General features: G+C 40.7%; 1 protein-coding gene across 1 annotated transcript in view; it reads left to right on the top strand.

Moving 5' to 3' along the window:
* Window positions 1–24,303, top strand: part of LOC117533843 (protein ELFN1-like) — a 133,112-nt gene that overhangs the window by 97,649 nt on the left and 11,160 nt on the right.

The raw sequence follows: 24,303 nt of genomic DNA, 5'->3' as shown, positions 1-24,303 counted from the left end.
CTGGCCCGAATAAATCGTGGTTCTAGGGCCAGGAACAACCAGGCTGAGTATGCTAAACTAGAGAGAGAATCGCTGGCAAGGGGGCTACAACTACAACAAGATGAACATATTTGACCGTGATTTAATTGTAATACACGTTTCAAAATGATGCCGAAGTAACAACATACTGATACCGGTTAGTAAAAACCATGAATTAATACTTTGACAAGTCTGCAGACAGACGGCAGGCGAAAAACCCTTTTAAAATGCGTGTTTTCTAAATGGAGCTTGGCTAAGCTAACGTTATATATCTGACCGTCCACACTCACAACAACGGCCTATACAGACATAAATAAACCAGCGACTGTATTCGCCATGACACAGGCAGTCTGTGGTTTGTACTTGTTTAACTTTTGTCAAGTTTCTGAACAGATATGAAGAGCTGTGAGCTCTGAGTGCTAAGAGCTAACGGCTGTGTTGTTTTTTGGGGCGCTCATTGAAGATTACGTCATGGCTCCGCCTACACTGCGTTACTATAGTAACTACCCCAGTTCCTAAACTGTAATGGAAGCGCAGCATTAAAGTGAGTCGGGCCTAATAAGGCCTAACCAAACCGAGCGAGGCCGAGCGAGGCCTGCAGTGGAAACGCGCCATTAGAGATGTCCCGCCCCTTAGCCTATCACGTACAATGTGTTGTTGCGCTAGCCAATAGAAGCGTGAGTGATGTCACCATGTTACGGAAGTAAACAAAAGAGTCCAATGGAGGCGTTTCAGGCAGGGGATTTTGGGATTTTAGACTTTGCAGACCTTTTACATGCAAAAAAACCCCTATATAACACACTACAGGGAGGGAAGTACCCCCAAAAGCGTATAGTGACATTTTCCTAAAAAGATGGACCCCAGTTATGTTCCGCCTAACTGTCTGAGGGCTAGAATGTGGACAGGTGTATGGAAGATAAAACATTGAAAGAATAAATACATATTGAAGAGACCTCTTTCAAGGACAGTTAAACACATTTTATCTTACCAACATTAAAGTCGAAATAAAGTTTGAAAAATATACACCAGGATCGCCTCATTGACCATAAATATGCTATTATAATCAGGAGGTGCCATTGCTATGGCTAGACTCTTTGGTGAAATTAAAAACGATAATTAAACCTTATTGTGCAAACAGAGGGCTCTGATCTGATCCATCTGACTGGATTCTTTAAAATATAAATGCGTCTTTTTAAAACGAATTTATGGGGACCTCTTCCATTTATGATGTAAACGATTTCATCCTATGTAATCTCATCAGGATATTTTGTGTTTTCATTGTTTTATTTAATTTGTTTCAAGTGTCATATTATTATTAGACTAGAAAGCTTTATTAATCCCCTATGAAGAAACTAATTTGCCACCGAATTAATTCATACAGACAGCACACAATAGGCTTAAAGACTTCATATTTACAGTACATAACAAATACGCAATTTATAAATAACAGCATAAAGAACCATTTCAGACCTAATTAATAGTTGAAAGATGTAACATCTGAAATACAAATACAAATGTTTTAATTAAAAACATCTAACCTGTGTTGAAATAAAAGACCTTCTGAGTTGTTCATTTGAAAGCTGAACCATCTTTAGTAACTTAATAGATGAGTCTTTTAAAGACACCATTTTATCAAAGGATTGACCTTCAAAATACAGAAAATATCCAAAATAATATGGACCTTGTTCTCTTTTCTTCAGTGACCTCAAGTGAGGTCCCATTTGGAGTGAAATAGACCATAAAGCACCGTAAGCTTTAGGGCGTGAATATAAAGTGATTGACAGGTTTTTAAAACAGTGTTATCTGCTCTGCGCGAGCCCCCTGCTTTGCCTTATGAACTCTTTCACATTGTGTTTTCACTACAAGAAAGTTACTTGTCAGATTTTGGTCACCTAAAAAGTCAGATGGCAATCAATCAAAGTTTATTTATATAGCCCAATATACATCTTACATTTGTGTCAGTGGACTTTACAGTTTGTACAGGATATGAATATGACCCCTCTTGGACCCTCACATCGGACAAGAAGGGTCCTTCTCACTTCGGTTAAATGGATTCCTTGCGTCCCTCACTTGCGTTGTTTCCCTGTGACTAGTCCCTCCCACCAGGGAAGAATGGAGAGACGCAAGGAAACCACGAGAAGCAGGGAAATGAGTTTTAAGAGCAATGGGACGTCCTTTCCTCCGGAGCGTCACGTGAAGCGACATCCGTTTGTGATGACGCTGCACAGCTGATCGTCTGACAGCAGCTCTGTCCCCGTTGTTTTCACAAATACCCCGGCCTCTGTTAGCACACATTTACTGACACAAACATTTGCATCATCTGTTGTAGACCCAAATAAATAAAATAAAATAAGAACTAATTCTCAAAAAAGATAAACGCCATTCTTAAAATGTATAAACGAACAATAGTTTGATTATTATTGATTAGAGTGCACAAAAGAAATAAAATAATTGAGAGAAGAAAAAGAGATATGTTATCTATCAAAACCCAGTTAGATTAACATTCATTGGATTGCACACTTTGTTTGTTTGTGTGGATATGTAGCACATTAACATTTTAATAGCACTTAATGACTGACTGAATGGAAATGACGATAAATGAAAATGTAAAAGGAAAAAAGCGATCATGAAAATGGTTCCAACAAATGAAGAAAATGATTTTTGACCACTTTGTTGTTCAGATATATCACATATTTGTAACTAAATGATACATTAATTGAAACAAAACATGGTATAAACTGAGGAGTGACTCCTGTGAGGTTCATGTATTTTCTTCACTCTCATGTCAAGAAGCATCAGATCAGTGCATGCTCTGCATCGTCCAATCAGTGAGCGAGTGTCTGAGGATTTCATCGAAGGATGGTCTGGTGGTTCCTCGGTTATAGCTCCTCCATTATCGCTCCTCGATCCTCCGGCAAAAATAAGGCCAATGGGACGCTACTCAAGATGGCGCAGACAAATCAACTTCTGGTGAGACCGAGGAGCGAGGAAATGAAAAATAAGAGAAGTGAGAAGGGCCCGAAGAAACCCCACATTTACATGACATGTCACTTGTTAGACCCTTTTATCCAAAGTGACTAACATACATTTAGTACTGTGGGCAATCCCCACAGGAGCCATTTGGGGTGAAGTGTCTTGCCCAGGGACACAACGACATGCTGACTGCAGTGGGACTCGAACTTGCTATCCTCTGGTTCGAAGATCAGCGCACTAATCCACTGAGCCATAGCCTTCCCCTTTAGTATTATTTATTTGGGGAAATATGGAAGAAACCTCAGGGAGAGCAACAGAGGAGGGATCCCTCTCACAGGACGGACAGACGTGCAGTAGATGTTGTATGTCAATTAAAAGGATAATACATTTCCAACATAGGTAGTCCAAATGCTTGAAAATGCTTGTGTTCATAAATAAGAAGACGATGAAACCAGGTGGATGTCAATGGACCAAATGCCAAACTCGCAGCCTCCTAATGCTAGACTAAATTGACTTTCTATATACAATCTATGGTCAAACAATGTTGTCTTTTTATATATTTTTTAAAAGATTAAGCCACTAGAAGGAAGGCTTTTTAACATTTCCTTCCCACAATGTTACTTGTTCCTATGTTTAACCAGTACTGGCTGTTTTCATAAAGGACATTTTCATTCCATGGAGGAGCAGGTTTGATACTTGCAATATAAATTCCAAAATGCATACAAATCGTAAACCTAAGTGTGTATTTAGACACACATAAATATCTTCGCTCTGCTGTGATAAAGTTGAAAAGTGTCATTTGTTTTCTTCGTTTTCTTCGCAATCTCTCCTTCCCCTCCATCACAAACCTGCCTCTGTGTTTCAATGTCTTTCTCCGTCCTCTTCTGTTACGTGCAGCTGCATGTGTGTTTGTGTGAGAGGGTTGTTGTGTGTACACAAGATGTACAAACACATTCATCACATTGTGCTAGCCGTGGCTCCTCCTTCCTTCCACAACTAATGTGTGAAAATGTATGTATGTGTGTGCTCATGTTCTGCAGGAGGGGGCTCGTGCGAAGGCATTTTGTTTACACAACATCATGTTTTATGTATGGCACATGGAAGCACGGTGGCTGCACGTCTTAGCAAATCAAGTAGCTGTGCATTAAAACTGAGCGTGTATGGCAATTCAGTGGAGCGCTGTCCCAAGGTCCACAGATTTTTACGAGGTTAGACAAAAGGTTTGGGTGTTCACACTGCCTCTCAATGAAGGGTCAGTCCAATCACACCTCTTGAGTCACAGCACATGACCTTGGTGAGGTTTTGTTGGTCTGTATAGAGTCGAATGAAGCTCTGGCGGTGATGAGGTGTTGACCTTGGCTCGCACCTCGTTGGAAGCCGCTTTGTGTGTCCTGTCACAGAGAATATTTCACACACACACACACACACACACACACAAGTTAGGAGGTGGACACGCTGTTGTTTCCCGCCCCCATACACTGAAAATAATGAGGCTGCTGGTTCCCATGCCTGACAGTCCCAGTACCGCTCCCCTCAAGGCCAATCAAGTGGACACCCGCTCATTACAGCCGAGCACACAGACAGACACACACACACACACACACACACACACACACACACACACACACACACACACACACACACACACACACAACACACACACACACACAACACACACACACACACACACACACACACACACACACACACACACACACACACACACACACAGTCTGACTACACCTAATGCTGATTTAGCAGCACATACCATCTGTCAGGAATGATTAACCTTTCCATCAATCTCTGGATTCTCCATTATCCACACTCACATTTACAAAGCAGGCACATCCTGGCTCTCCCACGTACTGACTGAGAAAACCGACACATTCATATAAACACAACATTTTCTTTTATGCCACTGACATGGCCGTATCCACCATTGAGGTCACCGAGGTCTGGACCTCGGTAATTTTTTTCGAGCTGTGTATATAACTAAACTTGTGAAATAATTGCAGTAAACGGGGTTCTTTGTAGTACTTCCATTTACTGACGATGGGGGCGCTGCATAAGTACGTAGCCTCGGTTAAAGCAAACAGAAGAAGACAACATACATGTATATATCAGGTATACATATATCAACAAACCACCGCAGCCCGGACTTGTACCGGATCAGCGGAGGAGTGATGAGGTATCTAGAGATCTGAGTCCAGCGGGCTACTTGTGTTTCTGTTCATCAGGACATCATATGACCAGCAGATCCTGTGTGAACGCTCTACGTTAGTCAGTGGACGTCCGACAACATGCACACTAACTTATATTGCAGCTATACGTTGGTTTAAATAGCGTGAATAAACTAGCTAGAGAGCTACAGTTAATTACATTCATCCAACGTCAGAAGGATTACCTTTTAACAAACGTTGTAATGCTTTTCTTTCATTTCAATTTGAGTAAAACATTGGAGATATAACATTGTTTTGTTTTGTTTTTACACTGACTCAGATATAATGAAAAGACTACGTCAGTCGAAGCTCAGCTTTAGTAAGATAGAGAGAGGACAGGCAGAGAGAAAGAGAGAGAAAGAAAGTGATGGAAGTCAGGGAGGAACTGCAGGTACAGTCACACAAAATAATGTAGGCATAATAACCCCTTCTATCTATCTATCTATCCATCCATCCATCCATCCATCCATCCATCCATCCATCCATCCATCCATCCATCTATATATCTATAACAATAGTCTTCATTTACAATATATAGGCATAATTGTAAAACAACATACATCTATTGCAGTTATGATGTCATAATAACATACAATTGTATAAAACACAATTTGCTAAGTTACATCTTTGTTCTCTTTTGAGAATCAAACAAAACTGATTTAAAGTAAAAAAAGAATGCAAACAAACAAGTTAATTGAACTAAATTGCTGAATTGCTTTTAATTCACTGGCAGGAGCGACAAGTGAGGAGGAGCAAAAAGTGAACAACGAGGGAGAGATTGAACAAAGAGAAAGAGTAGAGGACAGAGACTCAAGAAGATGGAAGAGAGGCTGCAGGTTATGGAAAGGAGAGAGACATGGAAAATGAATGTTGACAATGTTTTGTGATCATTTTAGCTTCTTCTGCATGTCCAGATCATTAATAGCAACAATCAACTGATCCTTATGTATTACACTTTCAAAAATAATTGATGCTGACATTGTCAGCCCACTGACATGGTTTGAAATCAATATATTATCCAATGTGTGACCCCCCACAGGACTTAAAAAGCACCTAACTAGATCATGAAAATCCCTCAAATCTAGGGGGGTATCCCCCGAACCCCCTTAGCATATTTGGACCTCGGTATTTAGGAAATCCTGGATACGGCCCTGGCCACTGATGCACGTTTGTGGTATAAAAAATATATATTTTCCCGATAGGATTCTTAGAATAACCAATGGGCTTCTGCATGATCGACACAGTACATTATTAGTCCAATTTAGAGCAACAGGAGAGATCTGTTTTCCGTCTGGTGTTACAGATTGTTTGAGACACACTAACTTCATTGATGCATCTGCTGATAATCCGTGTGTTTTGGACTATGAATGGGAAATAGCAGTATGCAATTCTGCAGCACAAGCAACCTTGATCCTACAAGCTGCAGGTTGCTGGGTTAATTTAGATGAATTTGAAGTCTTATATTATCTTTTCTGATTTGATCTTATCTTAAGTGTCTAGCTAATAGTGTGGGTGCAAGCTAAGAGAAGGAGCAGTTGGCAATATGACATGATTTATAAAGCAATTTTAACGAGATAATCTTTGATCAGCCCACTCTGGATTGTCAAATTTAGCTGATGTTGCTTCAAAAGTGTTTGTTTGAGAAAAGTAGAGTATAATTCAAAGTCCAACTTCCTCCATAGTCTAACTGCATCAAACAAGATAGGTTCAAGAACACTCCATATTTATAGTGCACTATATTACATTTACTTTGTGCCATGAGAAGGATATTTACTATGTAGTGCGAACAAAAAGTCCCATTAAGGGACTCTTGTTTATTCTCAAATGGGTTCAAAATATGAACTATGCTCTTAAAGGTCCTTAAGTGTTTCTTAATGCATGCTTGTGTGAATGTGTGTGTGTGCATGTGTATATATTTACTGTATGTGCATTTTCTGCCAACAGACCACTTTATTTGCAAACATGAGCACCCACAAAGGCATACTAGTGTTTCAAGACTTGTTTGATTATTCAAAGTGTGTGTGTGTGTGTGTGTGGTGTGTGTGTGTGGTGTGTGTGTTGTGTGTGTGTGTGTGTGTGTGTGTGTGTGTGTGTGTGTGTGTGTGTGTGTGTGTGTGTGTGTGTGTGTGTGTGTGTGTGTGTGTCAGCATGTGGTCCATTGTACCGTTGGGTCATTGAGAGTAGGTACCTTGCAGCTATAGTTTGGAAATCTGTGGTTTAGTGCAGGCAAGAGAACAGTTTACTATAACAGCTTTGAGAAAGAGGAGTATTCACACACAGGACAATACTGGATTTTAAATAAGCACACCCAGTTTGATAGAGGATGATGCCGGAATTGTTTGATTACATTGTTAAAGGCGCCATGACCAGGATTTGTATTTAAAACTACACACGTTTCATCACCCTAAATCAAGTAGAGCAGCTTTAGAGAAGAAAACCAAACTCAATGAGACACAGAGGATTTGTTTTGTACTGTATGTAGGAAGTATTTTTGATGTTGGCAGAGGTAGGTAATATATCCAAGGCAGTCCTTCTACATTCAGTATACAGTATATATCCAGCTCCTGCGTCAGAGTTACATTTCAAAGTAAAAACGGCAAAGTACTTCTCTGCAACTGACACAGCAGAGATGTTGAGACTTAAAAGAAAAGGTCATGCTGGATGAACACATTTCATTTTCATTTGAATTCTTATCCAGATTTGAAGGCAAGCATAACTTGGACTTCACCGACAGTCTTTGGCAAACATTGTGGAGCTATATGCCAATTGAATGCTACATTATTCGGTGTGATTAACCAATCAGAGCACACTGGGTTCTGGTTTCAGACAGAGGGTGAAATGAGTAGCTGCAGCACAGGCGGTATGAGAGAAAATGAGCCGAATAGGGCCCCTTTAAGACTTTAAGACAACATAGCAAATGGACTAATGAGCAAACTGAGGCTGCAATGTTACAGACCCGAATCAAAGGAGGCCTACATGTATATGCGAGCTTATTACCTTACCTTATTACAGTATTCCCTCTACTCTTCATGAATAATTAGATCAGAACAACATGTGTGTGTCCACTGTAAATGCAGCCAGTGATAATCAACACATTGCACATTGTAGGCACATCAGTGGGTTGTCATCACTTCAGTGCACCTTGTGTCCTTGTGCGACAACTGCTACTTATCAATCTATTGTCAACACATTTACAGCTTTTGTGGCTGTGTAAACACAGGAGGCGTTTCAGCTGTTGTCAGTTATCCTCGTAAACACGTCTGACAAGGCGCTTCTATTTTAATCAATCCTTCTGTCTAAACATGCATTTCTTCACACTTTGAGTCTGTTTTCTTCCGTTTTATGCAAATAACTACAGTGACTGTGTGTTGGCCTCTCAGCTGACCTGCAATCAGTGCAGACGCTGAAGCTGCTTTACTAACCTGCTGCTCACGGCAGATGCTAAACTAATGATACAATAAAAGTTGTGCTTTTTACAGCGCTACAGCTTCCACAGATGACATTTTTTATGGATTTTTTGTCAAAGCACTTCATATATTCATTGCTATCAGGATGTTAAGAGCATTCCATGAAATATAACAACAAGTGTATCTCGAGCCGGTTTCTCAAACTTACCTACCCCACCTTTAAACTTATATATAGCCAGCAAAAACAAGTCAGATTGTATAGAACTCTATGATAGAATGATCCTACTTCTCACATTATTTATTACCCCAGTAAACATGTTTTAATAGGTTTTTAGTTTGAAATGCTTGTTTCAAGTCAATACAGCATGGTGCTCATTGTTTAGGTTACGGTCCCATTGAGTCGCATTTAGATAGATAGAATAGAATAGACGATAAAGGGTAAGACGGGGCTTCTTTATGACCAGGGGGTTGTCTGTGTTTTAATCGTTCAATTGTAAACCTTTCACAATATGTTTTTAGTTTATGGAAGTTAACTGTAACCTATTCTGTTGCCTTAAATATGTCTTAAGCGTTTTGTTCTACTGAGCTCCAGCCTCTTCTGGTTGCAAAAAGCCAAAACGTCAAACTGGAGGGTTCATAAAGGCAGTCCACAAACCGTCACGCTGAGTAGTTCCACTTCCTACTGTAACCTGTTTATAGCTGCAGAGTGGGAAGATTGTTTTAGCTGACCTCCAGGAAACCCTCAAGTCCCTGCCAGAACTCTACATTATAACAGAGTCCATAAACAAAAACTGCTCCCTTAAAAACATCCACTTTGAAATGTCACAGTGATTTCCCACATACAGATCGCCTATGATTAAAACAAATGCATTATGGTAGTCAGTAATCATGATGTGGCGCTGTGCCGGTGTCAGGGGTTGTGACACAAAATATCACTCAACGCATGCTTTCTGTAGTTTCATGTCGTGTGTGTTTGTACCATCGAGCTCCATTATTTCCATCATTTATCTCAGTTGGCGTTCCCACCATCACAGCAGAGGTCGTCTCTCTATCTGTCAACACAGCAGCGACCTGGATAGCAGGTGGAAAGCATTTCCATTACGCTCGACCTCCCAAAATTCAGTCACCAACTCACCAACTCACACACACACACACACACACACACACACACACACACACACACCACACCACACAACACACACACACACACACACACACAACACACACACACACACACACACACACACATACACACACACACACACACACACACACACACACACACACACACACACACACACACACAACATGCAGAGACATCAACACAAATGTTTAAAAGGTCATAGGAATACTATATGTGTTTTCAGCAAGTGGCAGTAGAGAAAAGTGTGTGTGTGTGTGTGTGTGTTTGTTTGTTTAGACAGATACTGCAGGAATAGAAAGAGAGAGAGAGTTGATGCCTTCTGTGAGTTATGGCATGTAGCCCTGGTCATTTGTCTGGGGAAGTTCTGAAGCTAAACTTTGCAAAAGTTTTCAGACAGGCCATAACACGGTCCAGCTAGCAGAGCACATAAGCCCCGCTTTCTATTACTCAGGAATCTCTCTCTCACTCTTTCAGTGTAGAGGGCCCATATTTTACTGCATGCTCTGAAGACAACAGATAACTGTGCTGGAGCTGCTTGGATTCAGTTGACTTCTCCCAGATGTATTTTACTTTATTAAAATAAAGTAATCATTCAAAATCATAATCAGAAATCCTATATATAATCCTATATATAATCTGCAATATGCCAGATTATAGCTAATAGCTAATTTCCATCTGTGGTCCTCAGACAGGTTCTAACAATCAATAAACAAATAATAACATTGCATGATCTCTATCAGTCAAACAATTTTAAAACCTGATTTAAGTACAGCTCAATAAATTAATACATAGTACACTTGAAATACACTTACATGATCTCGGTCACTCAAATAATTACAAAGCCTGATTTAAATTCAGGTTCCGAACATAACACTTAGTACACTTCAAATACACTTAAATAAAATATCTACGATATAGTATGACAATACAGTTAAAAAAAAACAACTCAGATTACAGTGTAATTAATGTTGGCATGACTGGTTGCTTATCATAATAAATTCAGCATGGTAAAAAAGATAAGTAGCTGTAATATAATAAATCAATTTAATTTTGTATAAAGTCGGTAATGTTGTAAATAGGAAAGTAATAAAGCGGTGCACTGTAACTTTCATTCTTGTATTTTATACGATTTAAAAAAATTCAAAACCGTATACTGATTAATATTGTAAATGTCTTTAATGTAATTTTATAATGTGTTTCTTTAAACTGTTTTAAATGAGGTCCTATTATGCTTTTTGGGGTTCTCTCTTTCCTGTAGTTTGTTATATAGGTTTTGTGCATGTGAATATCACTACATATGTAACACTTTATTCTATTGGCTAGCGCAACAAATTGTACATGATAGACTAAGGGGCGGGACATCTCTAAGCGGTTGACCAATCACAACAGAGCCGACCAGCTAACCAATCAGAGCAGACTGGGCTCTGGTTTCAGACAGAGGGTGAAAAGAGGTGCTGCAGCACAGGCAGGATGAGAGAAATAAAGAGCTTTTGAACATTAAAGCATGGAGACATGTCACAGGAGAGACACTAAATACTATGAACCTAATAATTATCATAATAGGGCCCCTTTTTTACTGCAACTTGCTGCATAAATAAACTTGCCTCGCTTTGCCTAGAGCAGCATCTGATTAGATTGATTCATAAAACACATGTTTTTGAGAATGATGCCTCTTAACAGATGTGCTCTCAGAGGAATAATTCACAAAAGAATGAGTCTTCTGACGATCAAATAATCACCACCAGAAGGCTTGAGCGATGGCTCTACAAATGTTGTAGCTTGCTTTTCTGTGGAGATTGACAGTTGGAATCCACAGCAGTTTGTGTCCAGTTAGACCAGGATATATCACAGGGTAATTAATGTGCACCCTGGAGAAAAAGGTGGTGCTGTAATAACTGCATGTGCTCTCAGTTGCTAGACAACACACTTCTATTTCTACACTCCACTGAACACAACTTTTTTTTTAAACCATGCTGTTTTATGGACCAGTTTAGTCTAGTTTTCTCAGGTACAACAAGGTTATTTAACATTGGATAGTACAATACAGCTTACACTATTACATTTAAATGTGTTGCATATAATTCAAGATACAAAAACATGGGAAGAAAGAAACAACAACAAGACAGAACTCAACTATACACCTTTAAAGTCTCTTGACATATCTTCTATTACATTACATGTCACTTGTTAGACGCTTTTATCCAAAGCGACTTACATACTCGATACTGTGGACAATCCCTACAGGAGCAATTTGGGGTGAAGTGTCTCAGGGACACAACGACATGCTGACTGCAGTGGGGTTTGAACCTGTGACCCCCTGGTCCAAACACCAATGCACAACCCACTGCGCCACACACCTTCTATCACGGCTATGCTGTCTGTCCACAATCTGACAGAAATATAAACACCTACTGTGATAGTTCCCTCTACAGTAGGTGTCTGGCATTGATAATGATGACAACAAATATGTCATTTTTTGATTATTTGTTTTCTTTCATGCATAATATGAGGAAGGTTACCATCTCCTCTTTGCAGAAACCATTTCAATCCTACCAACCTACACATGAGTCGTTTTTTGTGAAAAATCAACTTACCTCATTTTGTGTCTGGATGGAAACGCACCTTAAGCTTTTTTGACAGGATCAAACATTGGAAGCTTTCATTATATGGTTTGCATTGCCACTAATCCACCAGGATGAACCACGACACAGCTAATGCTGCAGCTTCTTTCTTTTTAGACACTGTGTTGCCTCAAAGATCAGCAGTTTGAAGGCAATTTCAACAAATGTACATGCTAATTATTGGGCTTGGACTGTCCATCATTTGAATGTCACTTTAGACAAAAAAGTCTGCAAAAGTGTAAATGAATAGATGAATCCATACACTGCATTTATTCCATTGTATTGAATGTATTTGGTGTGCCGGTGTGAATTGGACCTCACTACCGGATCCAACCAAGACCTAAAGAATGTCCATGGAAACGCTTCATCGGGATGGGTGTAACAGTTCAGTGCTTCTCAAAGTGTGGTCCGCGGACCACTGGTGGTCCGTAAGCGCCCCCTAGTGGTCCGTGAGTATATTGGTAAAATGTCACATTTTAAATTAATTAATTAATTAAAGTTTTCCGCACTCTCGCGGGAATATCTCCGCAATGGAGCGAGCTTAAGTTTCACTTTCAATTGCATGATATAGCCCAGATAAACACCTTCATCACACATGTGGCCACTTGTTTGTACCATTTTCAGGCGATTTGCAAAAAACGATGTGTTTTTGGATATTTGTGGAGTTAGGTGGTCCTCGAGTGTTTTTTTTATTGGTTAAGTGTCCTTGGTATGAAAAGGTTTGAGAAACACTGGTGTAACTGAAGATACAGATCCCATGTGAAGGAGTAGAAGAAGAGCAGTTTAAAAGGTTTCTATGGACATTTGGACACTTTTTTTGCCAATCTTACCACGGCTGTCATCCTCTGCAAAAATAAAGCTGACTTGTCCAAGCCACTTTTCAAGCCTTCAGGAAACACATATTTTATACTTGAAAGACAGATCTCCTGTGTTTTTTTTAACACCATCTGCAGGGCAACAGGTGTCACGACCTGTCTGTGTTGTGTCTTGTCTTTTTCAGTCTTTGGTTTCCTGTTTTATTTTGAAAAGTGTTCACCTCCTGTTTTGCCTGTTGCTTTCTGTCTGTTTTCCCTCCCTGATTACCCGATTGTGTTCACCTGGTGCCCCTGTGTTTTCTCCTCCCTCCTCACCTGTCTCTTGTTTGTTTGATTAGTCATGTGTGCATTTAGGTTCTGTGTTTTCTGTTAGTCTTTGTTAGTTCTTTGTTGTAGTTTGACGTTGTTCACGGGGAAGAGTTCTGTTTTGCTCTGTCTTTAAGCCTTGAAATAAAGGTATTTTCTGTTTATCTGCATTTGGGTCCTGCCTGCTTCGCTCTCAACCCTGACAACAGGTCACAATGACCACAGTAATGCCGCACTGATACAGATACAGACATAATGGCACAGAGTGTGTGTGTGTGTGTGTGTGTGTGTGTGTGTGTGTGTGTGTGTGTGTGTGTGTGTGTGTGTGTGTGTGTGTGTGTGTGTGTGTGTGTGTGTGTGTGTGTGGTGTGTGTGTGTGTGTGTGTGTGTGTGTGTGTGTGTGTGTGTGTGTGTGTGTGTGTGTGTGTGTGTGTGTGTGTGTGTGTGTGTGTGTGTGTGTGTGTGTGTGTGTGTGTGTGTGTGTGTGTGTGTGTGTGTGTGTGTGTGTGTGTGTGTGTGTGTGTGTGTGTGTGTGTGTGTGTGTGTGTGTGTGTGAAATGAGTGAAATGAGTGAAATGAGTGAAATGAGTGAGTAACAGAAATGTTTCTGTGTGGATATTGGAGTCCATTAGTTTTGCATGTGTACAATGTGGGAGCCTGACAAATCCTTTTATATCAGAGAGTGTGCATGTGGGGGGTGTGTGTGTTTATTTGTCTGGGATCACACATAGCTTTCAGACATGTTTATCTTCAACATTAGCGTGTGTCCGAGGGTGTGTACGTGTGTGTACTTCAGAGTGTGAAATCCCATTAAGCGTGTTAAGACCCTCTTTGGCCTACTGCCTGCTCGGAGAGAGAGAGACAACACACACACACACACACACACACAGAGTTATCATACCTGTCTACGTGTTTGTTTTTCCGTGCAGTCTTGTGTATCGGCTTTTGGAAAAGTGCTTTGTCAGGTGATGGTGGTAATTTCCTGAAGTAGCTTCACACCATCAACACTGTCGTCTGTCTCACACCTGGTTTTACCTCGGCTTTCCGATCCTGTGGTGTGCCACCAAAGTAGTTATTGACTTTTTCACGGTGTAGTTACATGGATAAATGCATTGATACTGAAAAATAAAAACATACATTAGTGAGTTCAATAAACAAGAACGAGAAACAAAATACATTTGCCAATCAATCTTCATTTCAGGCTTTTGTCCAAGTTGATTTTTGGAACCTGACTTCAGGGATTTTAAACTTCTTTTTAGAAAAGCAAGTCTCCGATGTTCTCGATAAGACCTGTTTTGTGTTGTTGAATGAGAACAGGAAAAATACTGCAAACGTATCAATTACGAATCTTAGTTTTTTTGAGAAGCATCCATTTATCTAGGATAGAAAGATCCAAACTGAGGAAATATGAGATGTGTTATCACAACTCAACAAAAACACAACACAAAACGTAATTACGAACATATCTGAAGATACATTCGACAACCAAAACTCTACAGAAGAATTAACAGTGCTGTCCACACACTTTCAATCATATATTGTTGTGTGGAATATAACTATTTCGATGCATAATTCAATGCAATGCTCTACTGTTTCGAAAAAAAATACAAACATTTTGTATAGCTTATTTCTCATCCTTGAAAACAGCAGATGAAGGAAAATACTGTTTGTAGTCGACGTTACATTGACTGGACTACTTTCTGCGCATTGATATGACTGCAGATAGTCCCTTGATCAGAGCGTTTTTCTTCACAGAGGTCTGTCAGCACAAGAGAACAGACTGCCGACCAATCAGAGTCGAGTATTAAACCAAGCAATGTGATAAGTTATGACAACCTTACACTTTCATCCAAAGTACCCTTACAACCCTAGTGACCCCATTTCAAATCTGATCATAAAAAGCCCGACATGTCTCCACTCTAGCCTCTGCTCTCATTTCCTCAGCTCTCCTCCGTATCTTTTCTCTCTCCCCGTGCTCTTCTTTTCTTTCTCCTCTCTGAATACTGAACACATTACATAACCATACATTGCTTCGCCACGGAGGATCATCCATGGCATCGCACATGTTCACGTCGCTCTGCAGGGGAGTGACAAGTGGAGCACCGCAGGGCCCATGCAGGAGATTTATATCAGCGGAGTCTATTATTCTGGCGTAACCCCCGCACTGCAAAGACAGAGACAAGACAGTGAGAGGAAAACAGATAGACATGGACAGATGAGACCGAGATGTTGTATCGTGATGAGAGAAATAAAAGCATGAATAGTGTTGTTATTTTTTCCCCAGTTGCTCTCCACTCAGCACAGCCTCTCTGTAAAAACGCAGGCAGAGGAATATTCTATAATAGAAACGTCCGTCACGCTCCGTGTTTCCATATCTCTTATAGAAAAGTCCATCATGTCGAGTCTGGACGTCAGCTCAACTCCCCCTAAAACACCAACCCTTCCTCACCCCCTTTAAAACCCCAGAGGCGGAGGAAAAAGACGAAGGCATGTGTGATGCTGTGTGATGTTGAAGCCTTATTTCCTTAAAAGTCAATCAAGGAGGGGGAGAGGAGGCGAGGGCGGGGGATGTAAAACAGACGAGTGGGGATGGGTGAGACTGGAAGTCAAAACAAATGACATTCTCAGGATGTCTTTTAATCGTGCGGACGTCAGACAGACCTTGTGTCTCGATGGAGAGGTGAAGTCGTACTTCCCTCGGAGGGAGTTGCTTTCTGATCTCCCCCCTCTCCACTCTGTCTTTCCTCTTCACTTCTCCTTTGCTCTGTAATCTAATCTAATCCGCATGAATCACTTTCATCGATTGCACAAATCTCATGTGTCCTTTATGCCCTGCAAAGTGTGTCTGTGTTTGCGTGTGTGAGTGCAAACACACCAGGGGCGAGTAGTTTTGTACTCGGTGTAATATGGTTTTATATGAAGTCCCAAGACAATGAAGAAAATATTTATTCTCACAAGCTCATCCACAGTTTGACATCCCCGCATCCTGAGGAGTCAATATGCTTCGAAGTTAAAAGACAAGCAAAGGGAACTCTTTTTTTTGGTGGTAAATCTATATTTAACCTGGTTACACCTTTTGAGATCCAAATTCTGCAAGGGAGACCTCACCAACAGAGCGAAGCATTCTGTAGATGAAGTTATACATAAATAATACAGAGAGGTTTCTGGGGACAGAGAGACAGAAAGACTGAGAGACAGAGGCCTAGCAAGTATTCAGAGCGATGACAACTCCCATGGATTCATCTCGCACAGCTCCAACGAAGGCTTTGAACTTCGGCACAGAAATGAGTTTCTGAATTTTCAAGCTTTTAAGCAGACAAATATACACGATGAACTCAAAGCATCCTAAGACTGTCTCGCACGTCTCTGTCAGGGACACTGTACACTACTTACGTCCATATTTCTGTGTTACATAAATATCTAAATTATTTGGAAGCAAACCTGAAATAGCCTTGTAAATCAACATACAGCATTAAGAGAAGCTGCGTCTGACAGCAGAGTGCAGCTTCAAAGTGAAATCAAAAACTTTACTGTTGGAAGCAAGAAAAACATCAAAGTCGAACCGAAGTTTTATTTATCTTCACTTCAAGAAATTAGAAACTTTAAAGAACTATTGTACATAGTCAAAATAATCCCTGTGTTTGGGCTTTTATATTTGCAGCATGTTATTTCAGACCTCTGGTTGTTTTCAATGGTGTTATTTGACTGACCTTTAAGGGCCTGAATGTGTTTGTGGCGTCAAACCTACTGGAGCACATCTTAGCCCTGTTTAGCCTAAAAACGGTAATATGTTTGACATTTGTTTCCCTTTTTCAACGAGTAAACTCTCAGTGATTTAACCCCTCAGTCCCCCATGGAATTAGACATTTAAAAGATACATTTTCACAATGCCACAAAGTATTTTCGGGCCCTTGAAGGTCAGTCGAAAAACACCATTGGAAATGACCAGAGGTATGAAGCTGTTCCTACACAAATGAATGCCTGATAAGATACACATTACAGCAAATATAGCATCTCATACTCCTTTAGGCTTACATGCAAATAACATGTGGATTAACTCCACGCACACGCACACACACACACACACACACACACACACACACACACACACACACACACACACACACACACACACACACACACACACACACACACACACACACACACACACACACACACACACACACACACACACACACACACACACACCTCTGTATATGGGCATAATTTGTCATTTGTCCTTCCGCTTTGCATTCCCCTTCATCATCATATTTCTGTTTCTGCTTCCCGCAGCTCTGTTGCATGCTACAGTTTTCCTCACTGGTTTAGTATAGTTTATAATGAGAGTGTGTGACGCACGGCTACTCACCGGGATGTTGAGCTGTGTGTTTCATGTGTGTCCGCGTATGTGTGTTTATTCATGTTCTCATACTTCTGCTCCGATTACAACCTGTCCAGGAGTGTAACCCATCTCCTGAGTGCTCATCAGTCACATGTAGAGACATCAGGGTGATCGGAAGTGTGTGTGTGTGTGTGTGTGTGTGTGTGTGTGTGTGTGCGTGCGTGCGTGCGAGCGTGCGTGCATGCGTGTGTGTGTGCGTGTGTGTGTGTGTAGTATTTATGCAGGAAAAAACATGTTAGTGTTAAAGGAATTTCTGGTCTACGTGGCTTTTATTTTAAATATTTAAATGTAGTGCAAGAAAACTCATCCGATCATACAGGTTGTAAACAAACCTTAAAGTAAGAAAGTAAGAGTTAAGACTGAAACAGTTTGTTAATACAATCTACACCAGTCTTCCTGGTTTACATTTCCAATAATAACCTAAATAAATGAACAACAGTGAGCAGAAAGCCAACTTAAAGGGGCCCTGTTATGCTTTCCTTTAATATGTTTGTCATGTAGATGGTCTGCTGCAAAACGGCTAAATACCCAAAGTTTCCTCCAAAAGGAATCTTTCTTTCTGATTTTATAAAAGAACATCCTAATAGTTTAATCACCATCTGGATCTGCATCAACACAGATAACTGGAAAACACTGCATACATGTGCCAGATTTTATTATTATTATTCAAGAGCAAAAGAAACACAAGGAAACACATTTTTATTGGCTGATGGTCTAACCTTCAACTATTTCAATGAAATCTGTTAAGTACTTGTATCGAACAAACCGAGTGAAAATGAAGCTTTGTTGGCAGAGGCACAAAGGAAAGCTTCGACCTTCCTCAACAGGTTTCACATGTTTATTGTATTTTTAAAAGCTTGAACTCTTCCCTGTGGATGTTGTTCTGTTGTTGTTGGATACAGAGAGGTGTGAGAGGAGGATCAAAAGCCAGAAATGTAATACAAAATGTTCTGTTGTGGGAGGTTTAAAAGTTATAAGTTCTTGTTTCAAAATGTATCCATTGCTGCATTTCATTTGTAATCTACATCCTGCAGACTCAGTTAGCAACGAGTGCATGAAGATTCATGTTTTAAAGGGGCCCTATCATGCTTTTTTCAGGTTCATATTTTCATTTTGGAACAGTTTCTCTTTGGGATTTTAGCCTTTGTAGACCATTTACATGCACACAACCTTATAACACACAGAAAAGGGAAAATCCCTTAAAGGTCTCCTCTTATACTGTTTTTCATCAGTATATTATAGTTCTCAGATATATACAGAACATGTCTCTGAAGTGTTGAAACACCAAACAGATCATTGCAGCATCCCATAATCCCCTCTGTTTCAGCCCTGTTTCCAAAGTGCTGATTCTCTGTCTGTTACTTTAGATGAAAACAAGGAGCCCCTCCCCACGCCCCTCTGATGCCCCTTTCACACCAGCGCTTTTTCAGCTCCGGCTCGGAGCTGGAGCCTGAAAAGTGCCGGTTTTTCCTGTTCACACCGCAGCGGCGCCGGCTCTTAGCTCCGGAATCGGGTTCACTTCCAGCTCCAAAAAATTGTCGGTCTAGAGGCAAGAGCTTCGGAGCTAAGAGGTGGCGTCGCTTACGTCTCTCTTACGTCGAGGCATGCAGGAAACTAAACCCTCCTCCCCTGAACATGGGTCGACTGTCATGCCTGCCTACAAGCAGTAGTGCTTATAAACACACTTTATAAAGTCAGGCAACACTATCCAGGCTTCGTGTGATTCTGTTTATTTGTACCTTACTTTGACCATCCGTTCACTGTTATTGATCATTGTGGAGAGAGGCAGACGTGTTGTTTTGTATTATAGCAGCTATCGGATGGAATCAATACATGGGCTGCACAGGTTGTCGTGTCCGACTATCACAAGTAGAATCATAACAAAAATACGCCGGTAAAATGTGCCTGTAGAAAACGGTTTATGCCACAATAGGATAGCAATAGCAAGTAGTCAGTTTAGCTTCGGTTGCTATGCTAACATCACCCATTTTATACCAGAGAAACTTTCATAACAGCGTTGTGATACCAAACAGCGTCAATTCAGACGGACACACATTCACTTAGGCTAAAGGGAACTGGGGATATGTATCAGCTGCTTGTGTGAGTCGGACAGTGAATACTTTAGAGCGGCCGCTGCAGTGTGAGCTAACCGGGAGCTAACAGAGGAGAATAAACTCCCGTGGAAGAGCAGCGGTCGGTAAATGGTTGGTGATTGGCTAATGGGTACACAAGCCAAAAAAATCGTTATGACATCATAAAGTGTCCAAAATCTGATCAGCTCATTTTCAGACAGGTTTTTATAGAAATGGATCAGGACAAAAAGAGAGAGAATATTTCTTCCTGAAACTTTCAGAGTCTCTTTCCACAGAGGGGACACATGTTGATGTAGAAGAGACATGAAGAAGAGGATTTTGCATAATAGGTGACCTTTAAAGCATAATAGCGCCCGTTTAAGATCCGTTAAAAAAAGGACAATTTTGTTTTGTAACTTAGCAGCAAATGTGGATGCTGTTAACTATGTGTGTGTGTCGATGTGCTAAAGAACAAACACACACTCCCGTGGAGAGGCTCAGTGCCCTCGGTAGTGTGTTGAAAAGGTGACGCACTCTCTCTGAATCAGAGTCACCAGGCCCTGAGATTTTTTGCCATACATATATTGTTATTCAGAAAACAAAAGATCTAAACAATTTATTCTAAAACCGACACGCCTTCACTGTCATCTTTTTCAGTAGAGCAAAGATAGAGTCCACCTCGGCTCCGTTTAACCCCATGTGACGGTTTGTACACTATAAATCTTTGAGTGTGACATGACTGGAAAGCAAGTCGGTCATGATGCTGAGTGCTAAAACATACAAGCATCTGGTCTGTGTGTAGAGAGAGCTGGTCGGGGAACGATCAATGATGCAAACTGGAAAAGTGGTCGACAGACACCCAACAGTTCCTCCTGAGTTAGCTACTACAAGAGTATACTACAAAATGAGGTCAAGTGCAAACCGGTAGCTTCCACCTGTATCTATTTCTGCTCTCTGCCGCTCTGCTCTGCCCTCTTCGGTCCACATCACTTACCTCGGTACAAAAGAGGTCAGGCAGAAATCAGCTGTCTCTGCATGTTAGCGAAACAGTTTCCTCCTGCTGTGCATCCTCTCCACACCCCGTGGTCTCCGCTAGCAACAGTTTGTTTAGCCGGACGTAACACTTGGTCAGCAGTGTGGTGTGTGTGTGTGTGTGTGTGTGTGTGTGTGTGTGTGTGTGTGTGTGTGTGTGTGTGTGTGTGTGTGTGTGTGTGTGTGTGTGGCTGGCAGCGGTTCCTATACTCTTTCTAACAGGATAGATTGTCTCATGCTGTCATGTCTTGGAAACTTATCATGAAAGTCTATTCTTTATATTAGTTTTGTCATGTCCCTTTGTTCTGTGCCCTCTGTCTTATTGTAAAAAGTATTCCTCCTCTCGTTTCAGAACTCCATGTCCCCGCCCCTATGTGTCTCCTGTGTTCGTGATTGGTTTCCCCGCCCTGATTGTTTCCACCTGTTCCCCTCACCTTGTGTATATATTGTGTTAGTCCCCACCTGTCCAGTGCCAGTTCGTTTCTTATTCATGACCACGTTCAAGCCTGCTCCATGGTCGTATCCTGTTTTCTCAAGATCACGATTTTTGCATTTAGTTTTTCCTCGGAAGAGTGATTTTGTGTTTCTTGTTTTTGTTACTGTGTTAATTCCAGTAAAGTCTTTATTTTTGAATGCCACCCGAGTCTGAGTCTGAGTTGTGCATTTGAGTTCATGCCTCTGAGTCCAACACATGCTATGTTGGAGGAAGTCTCAACATCAATTATAGATTATGCTGACTGGGTCGGAAAAGCTTTTGCGTCTTACACATACGCACATACTGTATATTTGAGATGGTTATTTAGAGAGCCTAAATGTCGTCAGAACTTTTAGATTCTATATCTAGAGGGACAGAAACATCTTTTCAAATCTGTTTGACATCTGACAGAGGGAGTGACGGATTATATGTAACGGGATTAGTCAAAAAATAAACTATTCCTTTACAGTTACATACAAAAATATGTAATCAGATTACTGTTACATTTCTAAACATTGGGGATTACTAGAAGGATTACAATGTTACTAAAAAAGAGCATATTGTGTTTGTTGTAAAAGGATGAGATTTGATTTCTTCTTTGTAAACGGTACTGTTCTGTAGGCTAATCCTTTAAGTGTCTATGCGCCTATACTGCCTGAATCTGCTTTATGGTTTTCACTTTCTTTGGTTCGTTAGTTACTTTTTCATTCAGTAGGTCAATCTATATGTTCATAAAATAGTGTGTGAGTTTAACTGTATGTATAAATATATTTTCTGTCAGCTCAGATTTGATTTCTGCTTATTTAAACGGTGTAAGTGCGTCATTGTTGGTGTACAGCCTGAATAATGAAAGGCAGGTTTTCCTATAAATAAAATCTCTGAGCAGAGGACACATTTTTATATTTTTATAATCAGATTAGATTACTGAGTTTTTTTACAGGTTACTAGAAATTGTAACGGATTACATTACATGTCGAGTAGCCCTTCCGACCCTGAACACAACATTGCTCAACAATATGTCGTGTGATTCTCTCCATCAGTCTGAACAGGGATGGTTCATCTTTAATACATCTGTTTTTTTTGCTGATGGTAAAAACAACTCTTTCCCACAAGCCCAGCACTGTTGCAGATTAAATGTCAGCAGGTTGACAGACTGGAGCCGGCTGAGTGACGAGCTGTGAGAATAAACAATGAGAGCCCAACAGTGGAGGGGCGGCAATGTCACAAAGTGTAGTTTTGGATATGATGCAAAGTAAAACCAGGGCTAGTGTCATCAATACTAATATGTGTTATTATTAAAGGCGCCTAATGTATAATCTCGTAGATGAGAGCCATTTATCATGATTTATGAGGTGAATTAATACTAAGGCATCCTTATACATCTTCATTACCACTAAATAAATGATATCTATCTATCTATCTATCTATCCATCCATCCATCTATCTATCTAGTCATCTATCTATCTATCTATCTATCTATCTATCTATCCATCCATCCATCTATCTATCCATCTATCCATCTATCTATCTATCTATCCATCTATTGATCTGTCTCCTGATTGGTTGCTATTTGTTTTGTTTACACATCCACATCCATAACTTTGGTAATGCCTTGACTTTCATCTAGTGCCAAAATTAGACTAATACTTTGTTTATGATCAAGTATCTGCAAAGCTAATGTCTTTCTCATCAGGCTCAGCATGCAAAATAGGCCCCTTAAAAATGCAAAATGAGATAATGAACATGGCGAACTTCAGAAAACACAAGCAAAGAGCCGCTAGCTTGGCTTCTGAAGCAGAAATTAAAGCTCTAAGAATCTGGAAAGATAAAAGAAGAGAGCATTGGTCAACATCATCTTTAATGGAGGCGTTGTAATTACGCACAGTACATCATCATTATCTGAGAATATGCGTCGTTTAACCCCTCCTCTTTTTCATGAAGAATGATCAAAGACACCCTCATTCAGAGATAAGAGTGAGTCACAGAGGCTGGAGGAACAGCAACCGGGATGTGACGTCAGGACTTTTGCTCTTCACAAGGACAAAGAAAAGTTCAGAAAGCCTCGCTCTCCCTCTCAGATTAGAGGTGACACATCAGCACCTCTCCGCCTCGTCACTCATCTGCAATCAATAAGGCGGGGAAGAGCTGCCAGAAGATGCCTGAAAGGAAGGCGGGACCTTTGGCTCCTTCCCACTCCTTCCCACTCCCCTCCGTAATGTCACATCCTGTTTGTTACTCTTCAAAGTCAAAGTCAGCTTTATTGTCAAAATTACTACATGTGTTCTCTAGATACCGTTTCCCGCAGTCCCACAGTGTGACATATATACATAAAACAAAACAAAAAGGGCCTAGATAAACGGGGTATATCATTTAAAATGTTAATAATATATTTAAAATGTTCAAACTACAGTTTCAGTGCAGTAGCAGCGGAGATGGGCAGAAAAGTGACTGGTGCTGGATGAGGGAAGGTTGTGTGTGTGTGTGTGTGTGTGTGTGTGTGTGTGTGTGTGTGTGTGTGTGTGTGTGTGTGTGTGTGTGTGTGTGTGTGTGTGTGTGTGTGTGTGTGGGTTAAAGCTGAGAATAAAGCCTCTCAGAGAGAAGAGAGAGCCACTATTCGAGAACATTCCCCAGACGGACAGAGCCACTCTGCATCCCTGCCTCCTCTCTTTTCTCACAGTTTCACTGCCTCCTTCTCTCCTTAAAGCCTTGTCCCTCACTTTTATCTCGCTCTTTGCTCCCTCCCCCTCCCCCAAACATCTTTCCTCTCCACTCTCTCGCACCTACTTCTCCATCCTCAGCCTCGCCACTTCACAAGCTCT

This window comes from Gymnodraco acuticeps, unplaced genomic scaffold (assembly GCF_902827175.1).
Source record: "Gymnodraco acuticeps unplaced genomic scaffold, fGymAcu1.1, whole genome shotgun sequence".
In the NCBI taxonomy this organism is placed as follows: Eukaryota; Metazoa; Chordata; class Actinopteri; order Perciformes; family Bathydraconidae; genus Gymnodraco; species Gymnodraco acuticeps.
This window is presented reverse-complemented; position numbering and strand designations above follow the sequence as displayed.